Genomic DNA, 16,722 nt, shown 5'->3' with positions numbered 1-16,722 from the left:
TTTCCTGGAAATCTAGCAAAACAACAGTTCTGTGACCAGCCCTATGCTTTGTTGCCTATGCACGTAAAAAAAGCAGACTGACTTTTCCTTTTTCTGTTTTAGAATCGGTTCCAAATGGTAAAGTCTGCCAGAAAAAACAGACACACTCTCAGGAACAACAATGCCCATTATGTGTGGGGTGGAAGCTGCCAGACTTTGATTTCTGTTCAGACATTAACCCCTTTGGTGTCTTAGCGGGGAAGTGACAAGTCTGCATCCAGACGCTTCCAGGATTTTACAGTCACTAGGTGTGAGACCAGGCGATTTGTAATGACTTGTGCAAAAAAGGACTATTGCGAGAAGGAAGTACAAGTTCAAGGCTGCATCTCCGTGTTTCTTGAATTATGCCATGACTCATTCTAGCAAGTGGACACCGAGTTGACTCCTGTGCGTTTCCCTTTGCAGCTCTGCTGCTGGTAAGAGGCACGGTGCTCTTACCACCTGCTCCAGCTGTGTTTTCAGCTGGATGTCACAAGGGCCAATTCAGCACTTTCAGAGAAAAATATGTGGATTCCTTGAGGTCACCATTTACAGTAAAGCTGCTAGAAAAGAGAATTCCTGCAAACTCTTTTGTGATCCTTTCTTTCCCTAGTCACATACCCCACAGGTCAACATCCCATTTTGAGAGCTCAGACAAGCAGAGAACAATGCAATTTATAGTAGGTGGATGATGGTTTGTATGCACATTCTGTGTATATATGTGTGTGTTTCATTTGTTCCTTTACTCTTTAATAAATATTTATTGATAGTCTACTATGGGATGACTGGGGATACTAAGTTAATTGCACTCATAATAATAGCTACCATTTATCTAGAGCTTATTGCATGTCGGTATTATGTTAAACATCTTACATACATGTACTTTAATTCACTTAATTCTTTAGCAACAACTTTATGAAACAGCCCCATCTGACATTTTAGTAAAATGAGTTCAGAAAAGTCAAGGACACGTGGCTGATTGTTAACAGAGCTAGGATTCACATCCAGACCTACCTGATGTAAAACCATTTCCCCATTCATTTGCCTAAGTTGCCTTCCTGAAAATGAGTACAAATATAAAAAGGCATTTTACTCAATTTCTTGGAATTCACATTCCAGTTGGAGAGAAAGGCATGTGATACAGAATGGAAAAGGGTATCTTACAGCAATGTGCACAGCTATCTACATGATTAACAGTCTGCTGAAGAAGGAGGGAGAGGGTTAGAGTGAGGCCCCAGAGAGAAAGTAGTATTTGAGTTACTCCTCTATGGAGTGGGATGTGAGAGAGAGAGAGAGAGAGATCCGGTAGGGTGTGCTTTGTTGTGTAGGAAGCATGCTTAGTTGCTCAGTCATGTCCAACTCTTTGCGACCCCAGGGACTGCAGCCCACGTGGCTCCTCTGTCATGGAATTTTCCAGGGAAGAATACTGGAGTGGGTTGCCATTTTCTACTCCAGGGAATTTTCCCTACCCAGGGATTGAACCTGCGTCTCCTGAATTGGCAGGTGGATCCTTTACCACTGAGCCACGTGGGAAGCTCTGTGTAGAAAGAGACCCGGACTTATCAGAGGCAAAGAGACCTGACTTACATAGAGTGAGTCTATGCACAAAACCGTAGCAGTAGCAGTGGGAGATTCTTCAAGGTTGCTTCTCTATTTATGAGGCCCAGATCTCCGTCCTCTTTGTTCTCATGGTGTTGCCACGTCTTAGTAAAAGAGGATGTAGGGAGAAAGTGAGTTCAGCTGGGGTAAATTAGAAGTGATGACTTATGGTGACTACAGGAAAAGGAGTAAAGGTAATCTGCCTCTGCTTACTGCAGTGGTGGGACCCTTATGGGATGACTGTCACACGAATGAAGATATCAGCCAGCCCTGGATGTGAAAATGCAGCCTTTGGCTGTGTTTTAGAACCAAGTGAAGGAAGGAAAAAGGAACTGATGCACTTTGTTCTTTTCAATTGTATGTTTGACCCTGAAAGGCATGGTTGCCTGACTCTTTCACCAGAGACATGGGGATGGATAAAGAACAGAAATAGCATCCACAGATAACCCTACGTGAAGATGACTGTGTTAAAGGCAAGGGTCTAGCTGGACACTGGGAAATAAAGTGATCACCTATTCAGTCCCAGCCAAGGGAGCAATCCAGCTCAAAGAAAAGGAGGACAATAGTGTTTCAGCCAGGATGCTTCTGAGCCTTAGGCTCTTCTGTTTAGGACGTATAAAAACAATCAACATGGATGGAGCCCACATATTTGGCAATCACAATATCACAGTTCTTTGGGGTTTCACTCTGAGAAGCTGAGACTTTGCAGTTTGCAAGGGTTAAGATTTCAGACTAGAATGATCACTGGACTATTCCGGTTTTTTTTTTTTTTTTGGATATTTTAAAAGGGATACTGGGCTGTCCCATATTCATTGCCAAGTCCTCCCAGCCTCCAAATCTTCCTATAAAATGCTTCTTCTCTAGTCTTTAACTATGTTCTGTGACTGAATATGATTATGGGATATTTACATGCATTCTTGTCTATTGTATCAAAAGATCGTGAAACAAAATGCCCATCATTAAAGCCCCAAAGTGATTGGATTGGCATGGGGACCAGGAATGGGGCTGGCATGGGAGAGAGGATCTGACTCTGAGATTTCATGAAATCCGAAACAATAGGACAGCTGCTTTTCCATAAACAGATTATTATTATTATTTCTACCTAGACAGCTTGATAGCAGCCATTGTCTTCTTTCTGGGTGTCTTATCAAGTTCTGGCCGCATGCAGCATGGGAGATAAGGAAGGAGAAATGTCACCCATGGGATTGCCAAGGATTATTTCTATGCACTGCTGTTCAGCAACGGCCAACCCCTTAGAACTGAAAGTAGTCCTATTGTTCACGCTGGGCAGTTGCTATTCTGACAACACCGAGAGAGCAGAAAGAAGATGTAGCTGCCATTGTGTGAAGGATTGAAATTTCATTACTCTCAGTTCAAGTTCAAGCAGTCTTGATTTTGAAAAGCGAAATCGTCATGGAATATCTTTGAAGAGGGAGAAGACAAGGAAAGGAAAGAAGAATAAAATGAGCTCAGGGCTTTTCAGGACTCTGAAGGAGTATTGAAAAAAAAAAGACGCAGAGAGAGAGAAGTACAATATTTTTAATCACCAGAACTTAAAATGCCAGCCATATAAGCCTCAAAGGGATTGAATATCATCATACAACCGTTACCTGTGATCCAATTATCTAACATAAAGACCCCATCTTACATACTACATCATTTTACATATTACTCACTGGAAAATAGTTAATTTACTGGATTTCTGTTTAATTGTCTCTGTTTCACACTAAGTTCTTGAATGAAATTAATCTGTTGATATTGAAAAATTTTCCTTTGCATCTCAATGATGTGTGTGGGATTTAAATATTTGAGGGAAAAATACAATCTTCTTGTATTTTTGTGATAATATCTCAGCTTCCCAAACTTTTATCTTCTTTGAGAAAAAGACTGCATTAGAAAAAGACAAAAGCAATAACTAATGCGTATGATTAACCTGTACTATGCTCATACAGAATTTCCTCCCGAAATGTTCAGAGTACTTCAGTCATTTTCATACACAGTTTTAGGGTCATGCTGATATTATAATGTAAGCCACTTGGAAGTGAGCCAAATAAAAATTTTCCAACATCTTAAATCACTATTCTGAAATTGGAATTTCAAATGAATAAAGTGCTTTGCTCTTAAACCAACAACTTCAGAAATTAGATCTCGGTTGTGGAATCATTAAAAATGAGGAGTAGGAAGAGGTTGGGAAGGTAAAGAGCAAAGAGAGGGCGCAGAGGAAGGAAGGAAGATGTGGGACAAGGGGAAGGGGCCTGTCTCCCTTGGGATTAGTGAACTCCAGAAGGGCAAAACCTGCTCTCGAACAAATTCTTACAACACTTCAGACAGACTAAGTCTCAGGAGGTATTTGTTAAATAAATTAGTGAGAGGTGTGCAAAAATATGGTGTCAGTGTTAATGTATCCAAAGGAACAGGCTTCTAACTAGACACTTTACTTTTTTTAGCCATTAAGCATTTATTAGGAAGCCTAGAGCATCTCCAGCTTGAACACATGTACGAATTATCTGGGGATCTTGTTAAAATCCGGATTCCAATTCAGGAAGCCTGGGAGAGGGTCTGAGATTCTGCATTTCTATCAGACTCCCATATGCTGATGCTGTTGGCTCATGGAAGCACTCTGAGTGGAAGTGTGCTGGAATAAGACTAGGCGAAGATGAGCCGGGAGTCAGGAACTCGGAGCTCTAGTTTCTGATGTCAACCATCTGTGTTTTTAAGCAAATTGATTCATTAGTTTCTATATAATAAGTGGGCTGCATCTACATAATTTCTAAGGTTCTTACAGACTTAATATTTTAAAACAAAAGGAAGAAAGAGGGGAAGGAAGAAAGAAAAGAAGGAAGAAAGAAGGGAAGGAAGGAAAGAATAGTTTAGAGAATGGCCGGTCTGTCTCTAGAAATCCCAGGGGGGCTGAATTATTTCCCTCCAGAGTCGCACAGGTAATCTGGCATAGCTGAATTATGATTCAGCTGACTCCTAATTTCTAATAGAGTAATTTTCCATTATCATTTCTGTTGTTTTGTATTTACCCGTGGTTTATTCAAATGTATTTCGATTCTTTTTCCTCAACTTTTAATTTTTTTTGCAGAACAAAGTTATGTTCCACTTTATTTTAGAATTATTTTAAATAGATAAATTAATATTTTTAGTTGGAGTTTCAATATCAAACTCTCAAAAATTAATAGAATGAGTAGACAGAAGACTAGAAGGATATAGTAGACCTGAAAAGCACTATGAATCAACTCAACATAGTTAAGATTTATACAATTTTCACACAACATCAGGATACAAATTCTACCCAAGTTCCCATAGGTTATAAACCAGGAGACACTGGAATATATCCAGGGACATAAAACAAAGTACAAAAATTGCATGATCTAAAGGTATTGAAAGCATACAGAGTCTGTTCTCTTATCACTGTGGAATTATGTGAGAAATCAATATCAAAAGGTATTTGAAAATAAGTGTCATTTTTTTCAGTAGCAATGTGACATTTACCAAGAGAGATCTTTTATCATTATTAGTAACTTTTGTGGAATGCCTACAATCTGCCTGATGAGATGCAAAGTGTTGGGAATACAAATAGGAGTAAATTATATTTTATGATCAAATCCCTTGCCTGATGAACTGAGAGATTTCTATCCTGCAAAGTGAAGACCAACTGATCAATGCAAATGTCTAATATGTGTGTTAACATGCTAGGCCCCCATCCTCTTTGATATACTAAAAACATACCACTGGCTACAGTAGAATGCTTGCAAAGATGGCCAATTCAACTCTCCCCATACATTCTATTTGTTGTGTGATTTTCCAGCTGAATGTATCCAAAAGTGGAATTTCTTTCTCTGTTTCCTGATTTGGGGTTGGCTTTTGTGACTTGCTTTGGCTAAGAGAATACAGTAGAAGGAACAAAGTTCTATTTCTACCTCTTGGCCTCAACAGGCTGTGTATGAGTGTGTGCTAAGTGGCTTCAATCAGGTCTGACTCTGCAACCCTATGGACTGTAGCCCACCAGGCTCCTCTGTCTATGGGATTCTCCAGGCAAGAATACTGGAGTGTGTTGCCATTCCTTTTTCCAGGGGATCTTCCCAACCCAGGGATTGAACCCATATCTCCTGTGTCTTTTGCATTGGCATGCAAGTTCTTTACCACTAGTACCACTTGGGAAACCTTCAAGATGATGTACCCACTTTTATTTCCTCTCTCAGACTGCTGCTGCCACCATAAAGAACAAGCCTGGGATAGCCTGTTGGATGATGAAGCATCACTGGGAGTGATGAGCTGTCCCAACTACATTAGCCGAGGCCAATCTAGGCTAGCCCACGGCAAGTCATCCCATAGACTTGTGTGAAAACACTAGCAAGAGCAGCAGAGTTTCTCACTCAACCCATCGCTGACCACAGATGTACCCGTGAACTCAGCTGAGACTGGGAGAACTATCCAGTTCAGCCATAAACTTCTCAGCAATAATACATGCCCCTGGTGACTCAGTGGTAAAGAATCTGCCTGCCAATGCAGGAGGTGTGGGTTCAAGCCCTGGGTCAGGAAGATCCCGTGAAGAAGGAAATGGAAACCCACTCCAGTATTCTTGTCTGGGAGATCCCATGGACAGAGAAGCCTGGCAGGCGACAGTCCATGGGGTCGCAAAGAGTCGATCATGACTTAGAGACTAAGCAACAACAACATCAAAGCTGCTTAGTTTTAGAAAAGTTTTTCTGCAGTTATTACAAGATGCATTAACTCTGATGCATAGATCAGAGGATGTGGTGAGATGCTTACAGTCTGGATTTATTTCAATGGTTGTTCTGATAGGAATTGTAGGTAAACTGGGGTGAGATTTGAGAGAGATAGGAGTCCAGGATGATGACTACAAGATATTTAACCTAAGTAACTGATAGATAATCAGAATTCCTTTTTTTTGGATGAGGAAGTAAATCGGGAATTGTTTTTTGTATAAGCATTAAACTCTAATCAGGGATTTATTGTTAATGCTATAACAAATTTCTCAACAACGTCATGAATTAACACACAAAAAATCCTTTCTCATTGAAAAAAAAAGACTACTTAGTTTTGGGGTGCTCTGTTATTCAGCATAGGTATATGTTGTAATGGCCTTCTGGACACCGAGCTTTGATTCAGATAAATGGTTCTAGTTTAGGTTCTCCCTGGAAGTTATTAGGTAAGATATTAAGGGAGAGGTATGCATCTCACTATATCTTCCACATTTTTGAGCTGACTCTCACTTACAAAAGGGAGGAGCTTAGCTTGAATTATGTTTCATTTTACTGATAAAAGAAAGATGTGCACAACCATGACAGGAAATGCTGTTGAGAGACTGAAGCACAAGGTAACGCAGGCATATTCCTTTTCCAAAGGAAGCGTAAGGGACAGAGCCAAGACCAGGCATCAGAAAAAGGATGTTCAAATCCTGCTTTTGCTGAGTGTGTATGGTAGCTTGAGCTTCTGTCTTCTTTGTGGTAACCAGTCAAACTACAGTGTTTCTTCAAATGTAGTCATGTGTTACTCAACTTATTTTACTCTGTTTTCGTATAATGTGCTGTGCTGTGCTTAGTCACTCAGTCATGTCGGACTCTTTGTGACTCCATGGACTATAGCCTGCCAGGTTCCTCTGTCCATGGGGATTCTCCAGGAAAGAATACTGGAGTGGGTTGCCCTGCCCTTCTCCAGGGATCTTCCCTACTATCTGAGCTACCAGGGAAGCCCAAGGATACTGAAGTGAGTAGCCTATCCCTTTTCTAGGGGAAATTTCTGACCCAGGAATTGAACTGGGGTCTCTTGCATTGCAGGCAGATTCTTTATTAGCTGAGCTGCTCAGGAAGCCCATTTTCATATAATGCTAAGTCACTTCAGTCGTGTCTGACTCTGTGCGGCCCCATAGTTGGCAGCCCACCAGGCTCCCCCATCCCTGGGATTTTCCAGGCAAGGACACTGGAGTGGGTTGCCATTTCCTTCTCCAATGCATGAAAGTGAAAAGCGAAAGTGAAGTCATATAATAGTGTCTAGTAATTATCGAGTAGTCATAATTCTAACTAGCATATGTACATTTTGGCTTCCCTTGTGACTCAGTGGTAAAGAATCCACTTGCCAATGCAGGAGATGTAGGTTCGATACCTGGGTCGGGAAGATCCCCTGGCGAAGGGCATGACAACCCACTCCAGTATTCTTGCCTGGAGAATCTCATGGACAGAGGAGCCTGACGGTCTAGAGTCCATGGGGTCACAAAGAGTCAGACTTGACTAAGCAAGAACAATATGTACATTTTATAGTTTTCAAATTGCCTTTATGGAAATTATCTCACTTTGATCCTTCAGTGATGCCTTGAAATACTTATTGGTAGACGAAGAACCTCTGCTGTCTTCTAAATGGTGGTGTTTCTGAGAAATGTCTGAGCTCATGACAGACTTGCTAAGACAAGTCTGTCTTACCTCACTTTGTTTTTTTATTATTTTTTTTAAGAATTAAACCTGGCGAGTATATCAGATCTTTGACTTTTATTATCAAGTCCATACCTCACTTCCGTTTACAAGTTTTTTTCGTAATGACCCTTGTCTATGAGGTGTATTCTTTTTCACCCCAGACACTTTTAAAGTGCAAGGAAGGTAATGGTTACTCTGAAATTGCATCTTGGTGCCTGGGATTTATATTCTTAAACCATCAGAAAGTGAGTGAAGTTGCTCAGTTGTGTCTGACTCTTTGTGACCCCATGGACTCTAGCCTACCAGTCTCCACTGTCCATGGGATTTTTCAGGCAAGGGCAATGGAGTGGGTTGCCATTTCCTTCTCCAGGGGATCTTCCCAATCCAGGGATTGAACCCAGGTCTACATGCATTGCGGGCAGATGCTTTACCATCTGAGCTACTAGGGAAGCCATCAGATTGTCTATTTAATGATGTTGGTAGATTAAACAAATAATTAAATTTTTATCATCTGTGCTTGAGCCATGAATTTTTATTTTGATTATGTAGTTGAGTTGGCTGATAATGTAGATTCTGGGCTCGGAAGTTTCTATCTGAAATATGTGTAATGGCCTAAGTATCTGGTGAATACCGCCTGGTCCCTGACCAATGATTTAAGTTTTACCTGTGGTTATGAGTCTTACAAGACAGAGCTATTTCCTCTCTTCTACTTAATTTTAAGTGCGATCCTTATTTTTATCATCTCTTGTAACTGTTCCAGTACCCCATTTTGATAGAATGAAGGAGAGTGGTTATTGTGACATTATAATAGCCTCCATTTATTGAGAGCTTACTATGTGAGAGCCAACATGCTATACACTTTACTTACATAGTTCTCACAACAGCCCATTGAGATAGATATATTGCTATTCCCATTTTACGGACGAGGGAACTGAAGTGCAGGGAGATTAAGTAAATTGCCCAAAGTCACACAGTGACTAGTGATAGAGCTGGATTTTTAGCTCAGACCATTTAAGTAGGAAATTCCTATGTCATAAACTACTATATTTCTTGTATATATATACTATATTTCTTGTACTATAAGATTTTCTTTAGATCAGAGACTAAGAAAAATGATGTATATCAATCTAGCCATCAATCTATCAATCTATATCAATCATCTGGATTGATGTATATCAATCCAGTATCATCAAAAATTCATATGTTCACAAGCCATCTAGGTACTATGAACTCCCTTGAAGAAATCGTGTAGTAATCAGCCTGTGTGTGGTAGGATGTTTCCCTGTGGTAGACATGCAGAAGACATAAAAGAAATGGAAAATTTCCCTCTAACAGACCTGAAGATTTGTAGAAGTAGATAATTATTTTGGAGAGTTGGGAAGATAGAGTTGGTTCTATAGCATCTGAGGGTCACAGTGGGGAGGCAATGGATAGTCGTCCTTGAAATGACTTCATTGCCAGATATTTTCATCGGATTTTGGGTGGGTCTGCCAGTCCTTGGGCTTCCCAGGAGGCACTAGTGGTAAAGAACCCACCTGCCAGTGCAGGAGATGTAAGAGTCATGGGTTCAATCCTTGGGGTGGGAAGATCCCCTGGAGGAGGGCATGGCAACCCACTCCAGTATTCTTCCCTAGAGAATCACGTGGACAGAGCAGCCTGGTGGGCTACAGTCCATGGGGTCACAAAGAGTCAGACACAACTGAAGCAACTTAGCATGCCTGCATGCCAGTCCATCAGAAGTGGGCGGGCTTGTCTCTAATCCCAATGCCTCACATTGAGAAAGCACTAGGCCACTCCAGAATTTCTTCTCACAGTCCTATTGATCAGGTTTGGTGGTTTCCATTTCTTTCCATGTCAACCCAGGTGTAGAAGTCACACTCTTTACAGGTTTCCACCAGGAAGCCAATCCATACCAGTAATGGCTTGAATTGTATACTGCAAAAATTCATGTGCTAAAGTCCTGACCCCTGTACCTCAGAATGTGGCCTTGTCTGGAAGTACAGCTGTTGCAAATGCAGTTATTATAAAAGAAGATGAAGTCATAAAGGAATGGGGTGAGCTTCTAATCAAGTATAACTGGTGTCCTTCTAAACAGGAGAAATGTGGAGCAGATGCAGACACAGGGAGAACTCTTTGTGAAGATGAAGGCAGAGATCAGGGTGAGGTTTCTACACACCAAGGAACTCCAGTGATCACCAGCAGACCACCAGAAGCTGAGGAAGAGGCGTGGGAGCAATCTTCTCTGCACAGCCAGAAGGAACCAACCTTGCTGATACCTTGGTCTTAGACATCTGGCCTCCAGAACCATGACAATAAATTTCTGTTCTGTATCTAGTCAGTTGTGGTACTTTGCTATGGCAGCTCTGGTAAAGCAATACACCACCAAACATGTCCTGAGTTGGGCAGATTTTACTGAAGATATTTGGATGGAGCAATGTCATGGGGAGGGATCACATCACACAGCCCACAGCATTCCCCCTAATTATATCGCCTCCTCTCTCCCTCCACCTTCTTTCCTTCTCATCTCTTCCATTCTGGGTTAATCTCTAAATACTCAGCTACAAGTTTGTCTCACTATTTTTTTCAGAGTAGCTTTTTTCTTCCTCCGAAGTTATGGCAACAACCCATGTCTAGCTCCTAGAGCTCAGCTTCTAGCCCAACCATTAATCAAAATACGCATCAAACACAAGCAGTCCATTCACTTAGAGAAATTCCTGGGCCAAATATTACAGTAAGAACATTTTCTAGATGGTGTGCCTTCAAATCTTGGCTCTGCTACTTGGCTGTGTGAACTTGAACAAGTTACTTCATCTCTCTAAAATAAGAATAATAATAATAATTCACTGGGTCTGTCTTAAGTTTGGTGACCCCTCAAACAGACTCCGAGGCAGGTATTTGTGACAGATGATGCAGTGAAGAAGGCTCCCAGGAGTAACACGAAAGGGAGTGCGAGGTGCAGGAAGGGGTCGAGTGAGAAGTTGATATGTGAATCAGGTACACTTGGGGCCTCAGCCCTTCCCATGGGGAGGCGTGGAACTAAATGACCCTTCAGAGTGGTCTCATATTAAAGCAAGGGGGCTAAGACTTTGTCCCCTCTCTTGGCAACTAGCCATTAAGAGTGGGTTACCCCCGTCAAGGGGCGGTTGGTGAGGTAGTCCCCCTTTTTATTTTTGGCTGTGCTTGGTCTTTGTGGCTGTGCAGGCTTTCTACAGTTGCAGTGAAAGGGGGCTGCTCTTCATCACGGCGCACGTGCTTCTCATCGTGGTGACTTCTCTTGTTGCGGGGCAACAAGGCTTCAGTAGTCTCAGCACGTGGGCTCAGTAGCTGGGGTTTCCGGGCTCTAGAACATGGGACTCAGTAGTTGCGGTGCATGGGCTTAGTTGCTCCTTGGCATGTAAGAAGTTCCCTGACCAGGGATCGAACCCATGTCCCTTTCATTGGCGGGTGGATTCTTAACCACTGAACCACCAGTGAAGTCCTGAAAGCAATTTTTTGAGAGCAACTTGGCTCTGAGTGGTCAGTCATCAGGACTGCTGTGGTACCTGGGAAATGAGTGTCTCAGTTGCCTGACTGTCCTGCAGGCATTTTTTTAGGTGACACATCATAGCATTAACTACAGGGTGATTGTGAGTATGAAATAAATTAACATAGAAAATGCTTGGAACATTACCTGGTGTGAGGTAAGTGCTGAGTAAATGAGAGACATCGTATATTGAGGGTTCACATTAGCATTTTTTTAGCTTTATGTAATTACATACGGCTCACAGAATGGTTTTGCATGGATTTTGCTTCTCTATAAGAAGTGCTTATAGATGTGAGTGAAGCAGACATTCCATCTAAAATGCTTTCTATTAGGAAACAAGCTCAGAGCAGTTACATGACTTGTCTGGTGCCACTGCTAGCAGGAACCTGGTCCTTCCCTGTTTTCAGTTTCTTCCTCCCTATCTTCAACCACAGCTAATTTTTGAAGCCACAAGCACCCATGTGTAGGCTCAGTCTCACCAACCCCAATCTGAGGGCAGACTGAAGGATTTACAATTCCCTGGTCTAACACCCGGATTCAGCAGCAATGATCTTGTGGTTGACTTTGTCCTACCTTGAGCCACGATGATGTTGCAAAGGTGGTCAATGGGATGAACACATCTCACCCAGGGAGGTTGACCAGCTTACTGTAAGAGCCCTTGTGTGACAGCCTTTACCTTAGTGGATTCTCTGTATAATTGCTTATGTCTGGCCTCCCACTTCAAAGACTTATTTTGTGTTAACTGATGGCAGAGAAAACTTTCAGGGTAAGAGTACACTAAATAAATACAGAAAATACTGATATTTAAGCAAGAATATTGTTTTTTTTTAAAAAGTTACCCAAAGTACTCGAATCCCCACTGCAACACATTTCCCCCCCATAGGCAAACAAATCAAACATTTGCTTGGTGAGCATAACATCAGAGCAAAGAGAGCTGGTTGATCTTAAGAATACCTTAGCTAAGATAACTAGGGCATCTTTTTGTCTTCTCTAGGAGTATGGGCCTTAGTATTTTTGTCTGGTGACCAGAGCTCCCCCACCCCTAGTTGGAGTTGTATGTGCACTGCTAGTCTTTGTCTCCAGGAGCCTCATTTTCCTGTGTTCCATGGTTGACCAACTCCTCTTTTAAGATCACCACATTAATAACTCTAATGAGTTTACAGGAAAGGCTGACTCTAGCCAGATGGCGATTCTGACTCCTTGGAGAGATTTTGTACATTTCTGTGTTTATTTCATAGCTTAACATTCAGAGGGCAGCTCTATACCCTTTTCTTAGAGGGGCAACAGAGTGTTTAGAACTCAGGCTTTGAAATTGGGTTGCCCGGGCTATGCCTCAGTTTGCCTTTTGTTAATAGTGTGACCTGGGACCAGTTGCTCTCATTGGATGTGCCTCAGTTTCCCTATCTGCTCAGCGGAGATTATAATAATACAGATTTCACAGGGTTGTTTGAGGATTTAATGAAGAAATCTATATAAAGGACTTAGAACAGCTGGCAAAAAATAATTGCTAATTAAATCTTAATTAATGATGGTGGCATAGTTTGTAAAGAATCTGCCTGCCAATGCAGGAGAGGCAGCAGATGCGGGTTCAGTCTTTGGGTTGGGAAGATCCCTTGGAGAGGGAAATGGCAGCCCACTCCAGTATGCTTGCTAGGGAAATCCCATGGACAGAGGAGCCTGGTAGGCTACAGTCCAGGGGATCTCAAAATAGCTGGACATGACTGAGTACATAGGCATGCACGGAGAGGGCATTCTGGTTTTCTGGTCTCTTTATCTTATAAACTATTAATCAAAGTGAACATTTATCAAGTGCTTATATAATCCATCAGAGAAGGCAATGGCACCCCACTCCAGTATATAATCCATGCACTGTTATAAGACTTTACCTTGAATGTCATTGTAATCCTTCCAAAATTCAGTCAGATGGAAAACATTTTGAGTCTATTTTATAGATGAGGAAATGGAGATTGAGAAGTGAAAAACCACAAAAAAAGAGGTGGAGAAGATGAGCTGCCGGAAATCAAGATTTTTATCTCTATGTATCCGCTACATACTCTGGTAAATAAACTTCAATATTGTCCCCCATGCAGGAGTCCTTTCCTTGGTCACATGGCAACTCAAACTAGTGGTCTACTGTGCTTCTTCCAGTGTCACAAGGAAAAAAACTAGAACTTTCATGTCACCAGGAAGCTGGAGTTGCCTACTGCTCCATGCCCCTGCTTCTCCAGTTTGTACTGAGAAGTACTATGTGTGTGGCCCCTGTGATTTCAGGCTACCTAATTAGTTAGCGTTTCTTTAACCCTGTGTCACAGTCCTCCAGTAGCAATCGCTATGGAAGTCTTTACCTGCTTCCCACTGCAGTTCCTCAAGATACCATGCTCTACCTGCCCACCTGGACATTCTTCCAACATAGGCAGTCAGGGGCCCCTGTCGGAGCCTTGGTGCCTACCTCTTCTGCCCTCCAAGTGGGAGAATGATCACAGCTCTTGGTCTCCTTTGCATTGCCTGATGGGTATCCTTAACCAGAGAAATCCCGTATTGGTCTTGGAGTGTAATTATAAGAGGTATAATTGGAATTGAACCCATGCTCCTGAATCTACAATCTTCATTGTAGGTGAAGCTGAAAGATGATGGCTAGGGCTAGTTGTTGAGGTGTAGACTTCATGGATAGAAGTAAGGTCTGGCATCTAAAGCTTGAGGTTCCAGCAAGATGCTTCTGCCCAATGTAGTAAAGGATCCTGGGAGCCAAAAGATTAAGCCTCCTTACAACAGAAGAAGCCCAAACTCCAGTGGTGGCATATAAGACTGCATGGTCAGAGAAACAAGAAGTAGGGATTGTGACTGAATTACTTAGGAAGAATTCAGAGGTAGCTGAAAACAGGCCAGAGGGCAAGGAGGTCAAGATAGGTGACAGGGAGATCCAGATGACTCTTTCATTGATCATTGCTCTTTGTAACACACGTTTTTCAGATTGGTGGTGCATGGGGTGGGGAGGTTGGAGGAACTTTAAAGGGCCTGTGGCCAGTGGGGTAGGCTCATATTCTTTGTCCTTTACCATCTCGCATCTCCTCATCATAAGTCTTAGGAACACATATGGTTTTGATTAGAGAAAAGGCTCTTCTAGAGCTTCTCATTTTATTAAATTATTGCTGAGTCCTATCACTGAAGAGAGAAGATAGGATTTCCTTTCTGTGATTGACAAAAGCATGTTATGAGGCTCTTGGCCAGCCAGGATTGTGATATCATTCTTGGCTAGCTTTGGATAGTTGGGGCATTCTGTATTGCTATTTTAGCTTCTTCATTGCATTGCCCTTAAAAGCTTCGAATTGTTTCATGTCCATGAATTTTTTTCTATGCTGTCCTTTCTGGAGGTTGTACCCTCCATGCCTTTAAGACACAGCTGGAGTGTTCTCTGACTTTGTGCTTTCTTGTGTTGTGTTCATGCCTCTATTATAATAATAATGTCTGATATTTATTGAATGTTAATTAGCACATTTTTTCTTTTTCTTTTGGTGTGCTCAGTCGTGTCCAACTCTTTGGGGCCCTATGGACTGTAGCCTGACAGACTCCTCTGTCCATGGAATTCTCCAGGCAAGAATATTGGAATGGGTTGCGATTTCCTACTCCAGGGGATCTTGCTGACCCAGGGATCGAACCCTTGACTCCTGCATCTCCTGCACTGACAGGCGGATTCTTTACCACTGCCCCACCTGGGAAACCCACACTTACACATTCAGTTCAGTCAGTTCAGTCGCTCAGTCGTGTCCGACTCTTTGCGACCCCATGAATCGCAGCACCCCAGGCCTCCCTGTCCATCACCAACTCCCGGAGTTCACCCAGACTCACGTCCATTGAGTCAGTGATGCCATCCAGCCATTTCATCCTCTGTCGTCCCCTTCTCCTCCTGCCCCCAATCCCTCCCAGCATCAGAGTCTTTTCCAATGAGTCAACTCTGCACATAAGTGGCCAAAGTCCTGGAGTTTCAGCTTTAGCATCATTCCTTCCAAAGAAATCCCAGGGCTGATCTCCTTCAGAATGGACTAGTTAGATCTCCTTGCAGTCCAAGGGACTCTCAAGAGTCTTCTCCAACACCACAGTTTAAAAGCATCAATTCTTCAGCGCTCAGCTTTCTTCACAGTCCAATTCTCACATCCATACATGACCACTGGAAAAACCATAGCTTTGACTAGATGGACCTTGGTTGGCAAAGTAATGTCTCTGCTTTTCAATATGCTATCACTTACACATTAGGCACAAGTAATTCATGAGCTAAGTATTAATGTTATCTTCATATAACAGAAAAATGAAAATTGAGACTTTAGGTGAGTTAATAATTCTCCCAAGGTAATGTGCGTAAACAAAATTCAAACCCAGATGTCTGACTTCAGAATACAAGTTTTAACCACCATGTGAGCTGTCTGCGGCCCATGTACCCATTCATTCATCCATCTTGCAAATATTCATTGAGAGCTTCCTGTATGCAAAACATCTCTTGGATCTGAAAATACAGCCATTTACAACACAGATAAAATTATAAAATCTCTACCTTCATGGAATTTGCATTCTATTGGAGACTGACAATAAACAAATGTAATGTAATTCCAGGAAGTTATGAGAGCAGTGGAAAAAAAAACACAGAAGAAGAAAATAGAGGACATCAGGGAGTTGCTATTTTAAGTGGCAGAGTGATGGAAACCTGCTCTGCAGAGGGGATCTATGAACAGAGACCTGGCTAAATAACATTATATTCTGCACCACAAAAAATGTGATCTCTTTTTTAAAGGCACGGCTTGGTTTATTTATGTTTCCCCAACATGCTTCTAGATTTACAGTCCCCAAAAATGTTTGTATGATGAAAAGAGGAATATGATTATGAACATGAAATGAGGGGCTAGAAAGTCATGTCTGAAGTAGTAAGTGATTAATGAGAGCATTTTCCTGGGGGTTTAATTGGCAGAGGCTGCAGTGAGCAAAGTTTCCTCTTAACTCCTTGTATTTCCAGGCCTGGTGACCTCCTGGCCAAGAGATACACACTCTCCCTCTCTGCAGTGTTTTCTGTGGCTTGTATTTTCATTGGCTAAATATATTTCAATCCACAATCCACAGCAGGGAGCCTTGGTCTGCTTTCTTTTCTTACAGGAACTT

The 16,722-nt window shown here is 42.0% G+C and overlaps 1 long non-coding RNA gene across 1 annotated transcript in view; it reads left to right on the top strand.

The window, feature by feature from the left end:
* The window catches only part of LOC147371396 (uncharacterized), a 43,191-nt gene extending 32,803 nt beyond the window's left edge, over positions 1–10,388 (top strand). The window contains exon 2 of the long non-coding RNA XR_015163541.1: positions 10,150–10,388. This is a non-coding gene — a long non-coding RNA (uncharacterized LOC147371396). The remainder of the gene's footprint in view (positions 1–10,149) is intronic.
* The last annotated feature ends 6,334 nt before the right edge of the window (positions 10,389–16,722 follow it).

The sequence above is a fragment of the Bos grunniens genome, chromosome 5, assembly GCF_055505025.1.
Source record: "Bos grunniens cultivar Pamir isolate PY7600 chromosome 5, Bosgru_T2T1.0, whole genome shotgun sequence".
Taxonomy (NCBI): Eukaryota; Metazoa; Chordata; class Mammalia; order Artiodactyla; family Bovidae; genus Bos; species Bos grunniens.
This window is presented reverse-complemented; position numbering and strand designations above follow the sequence as displayed.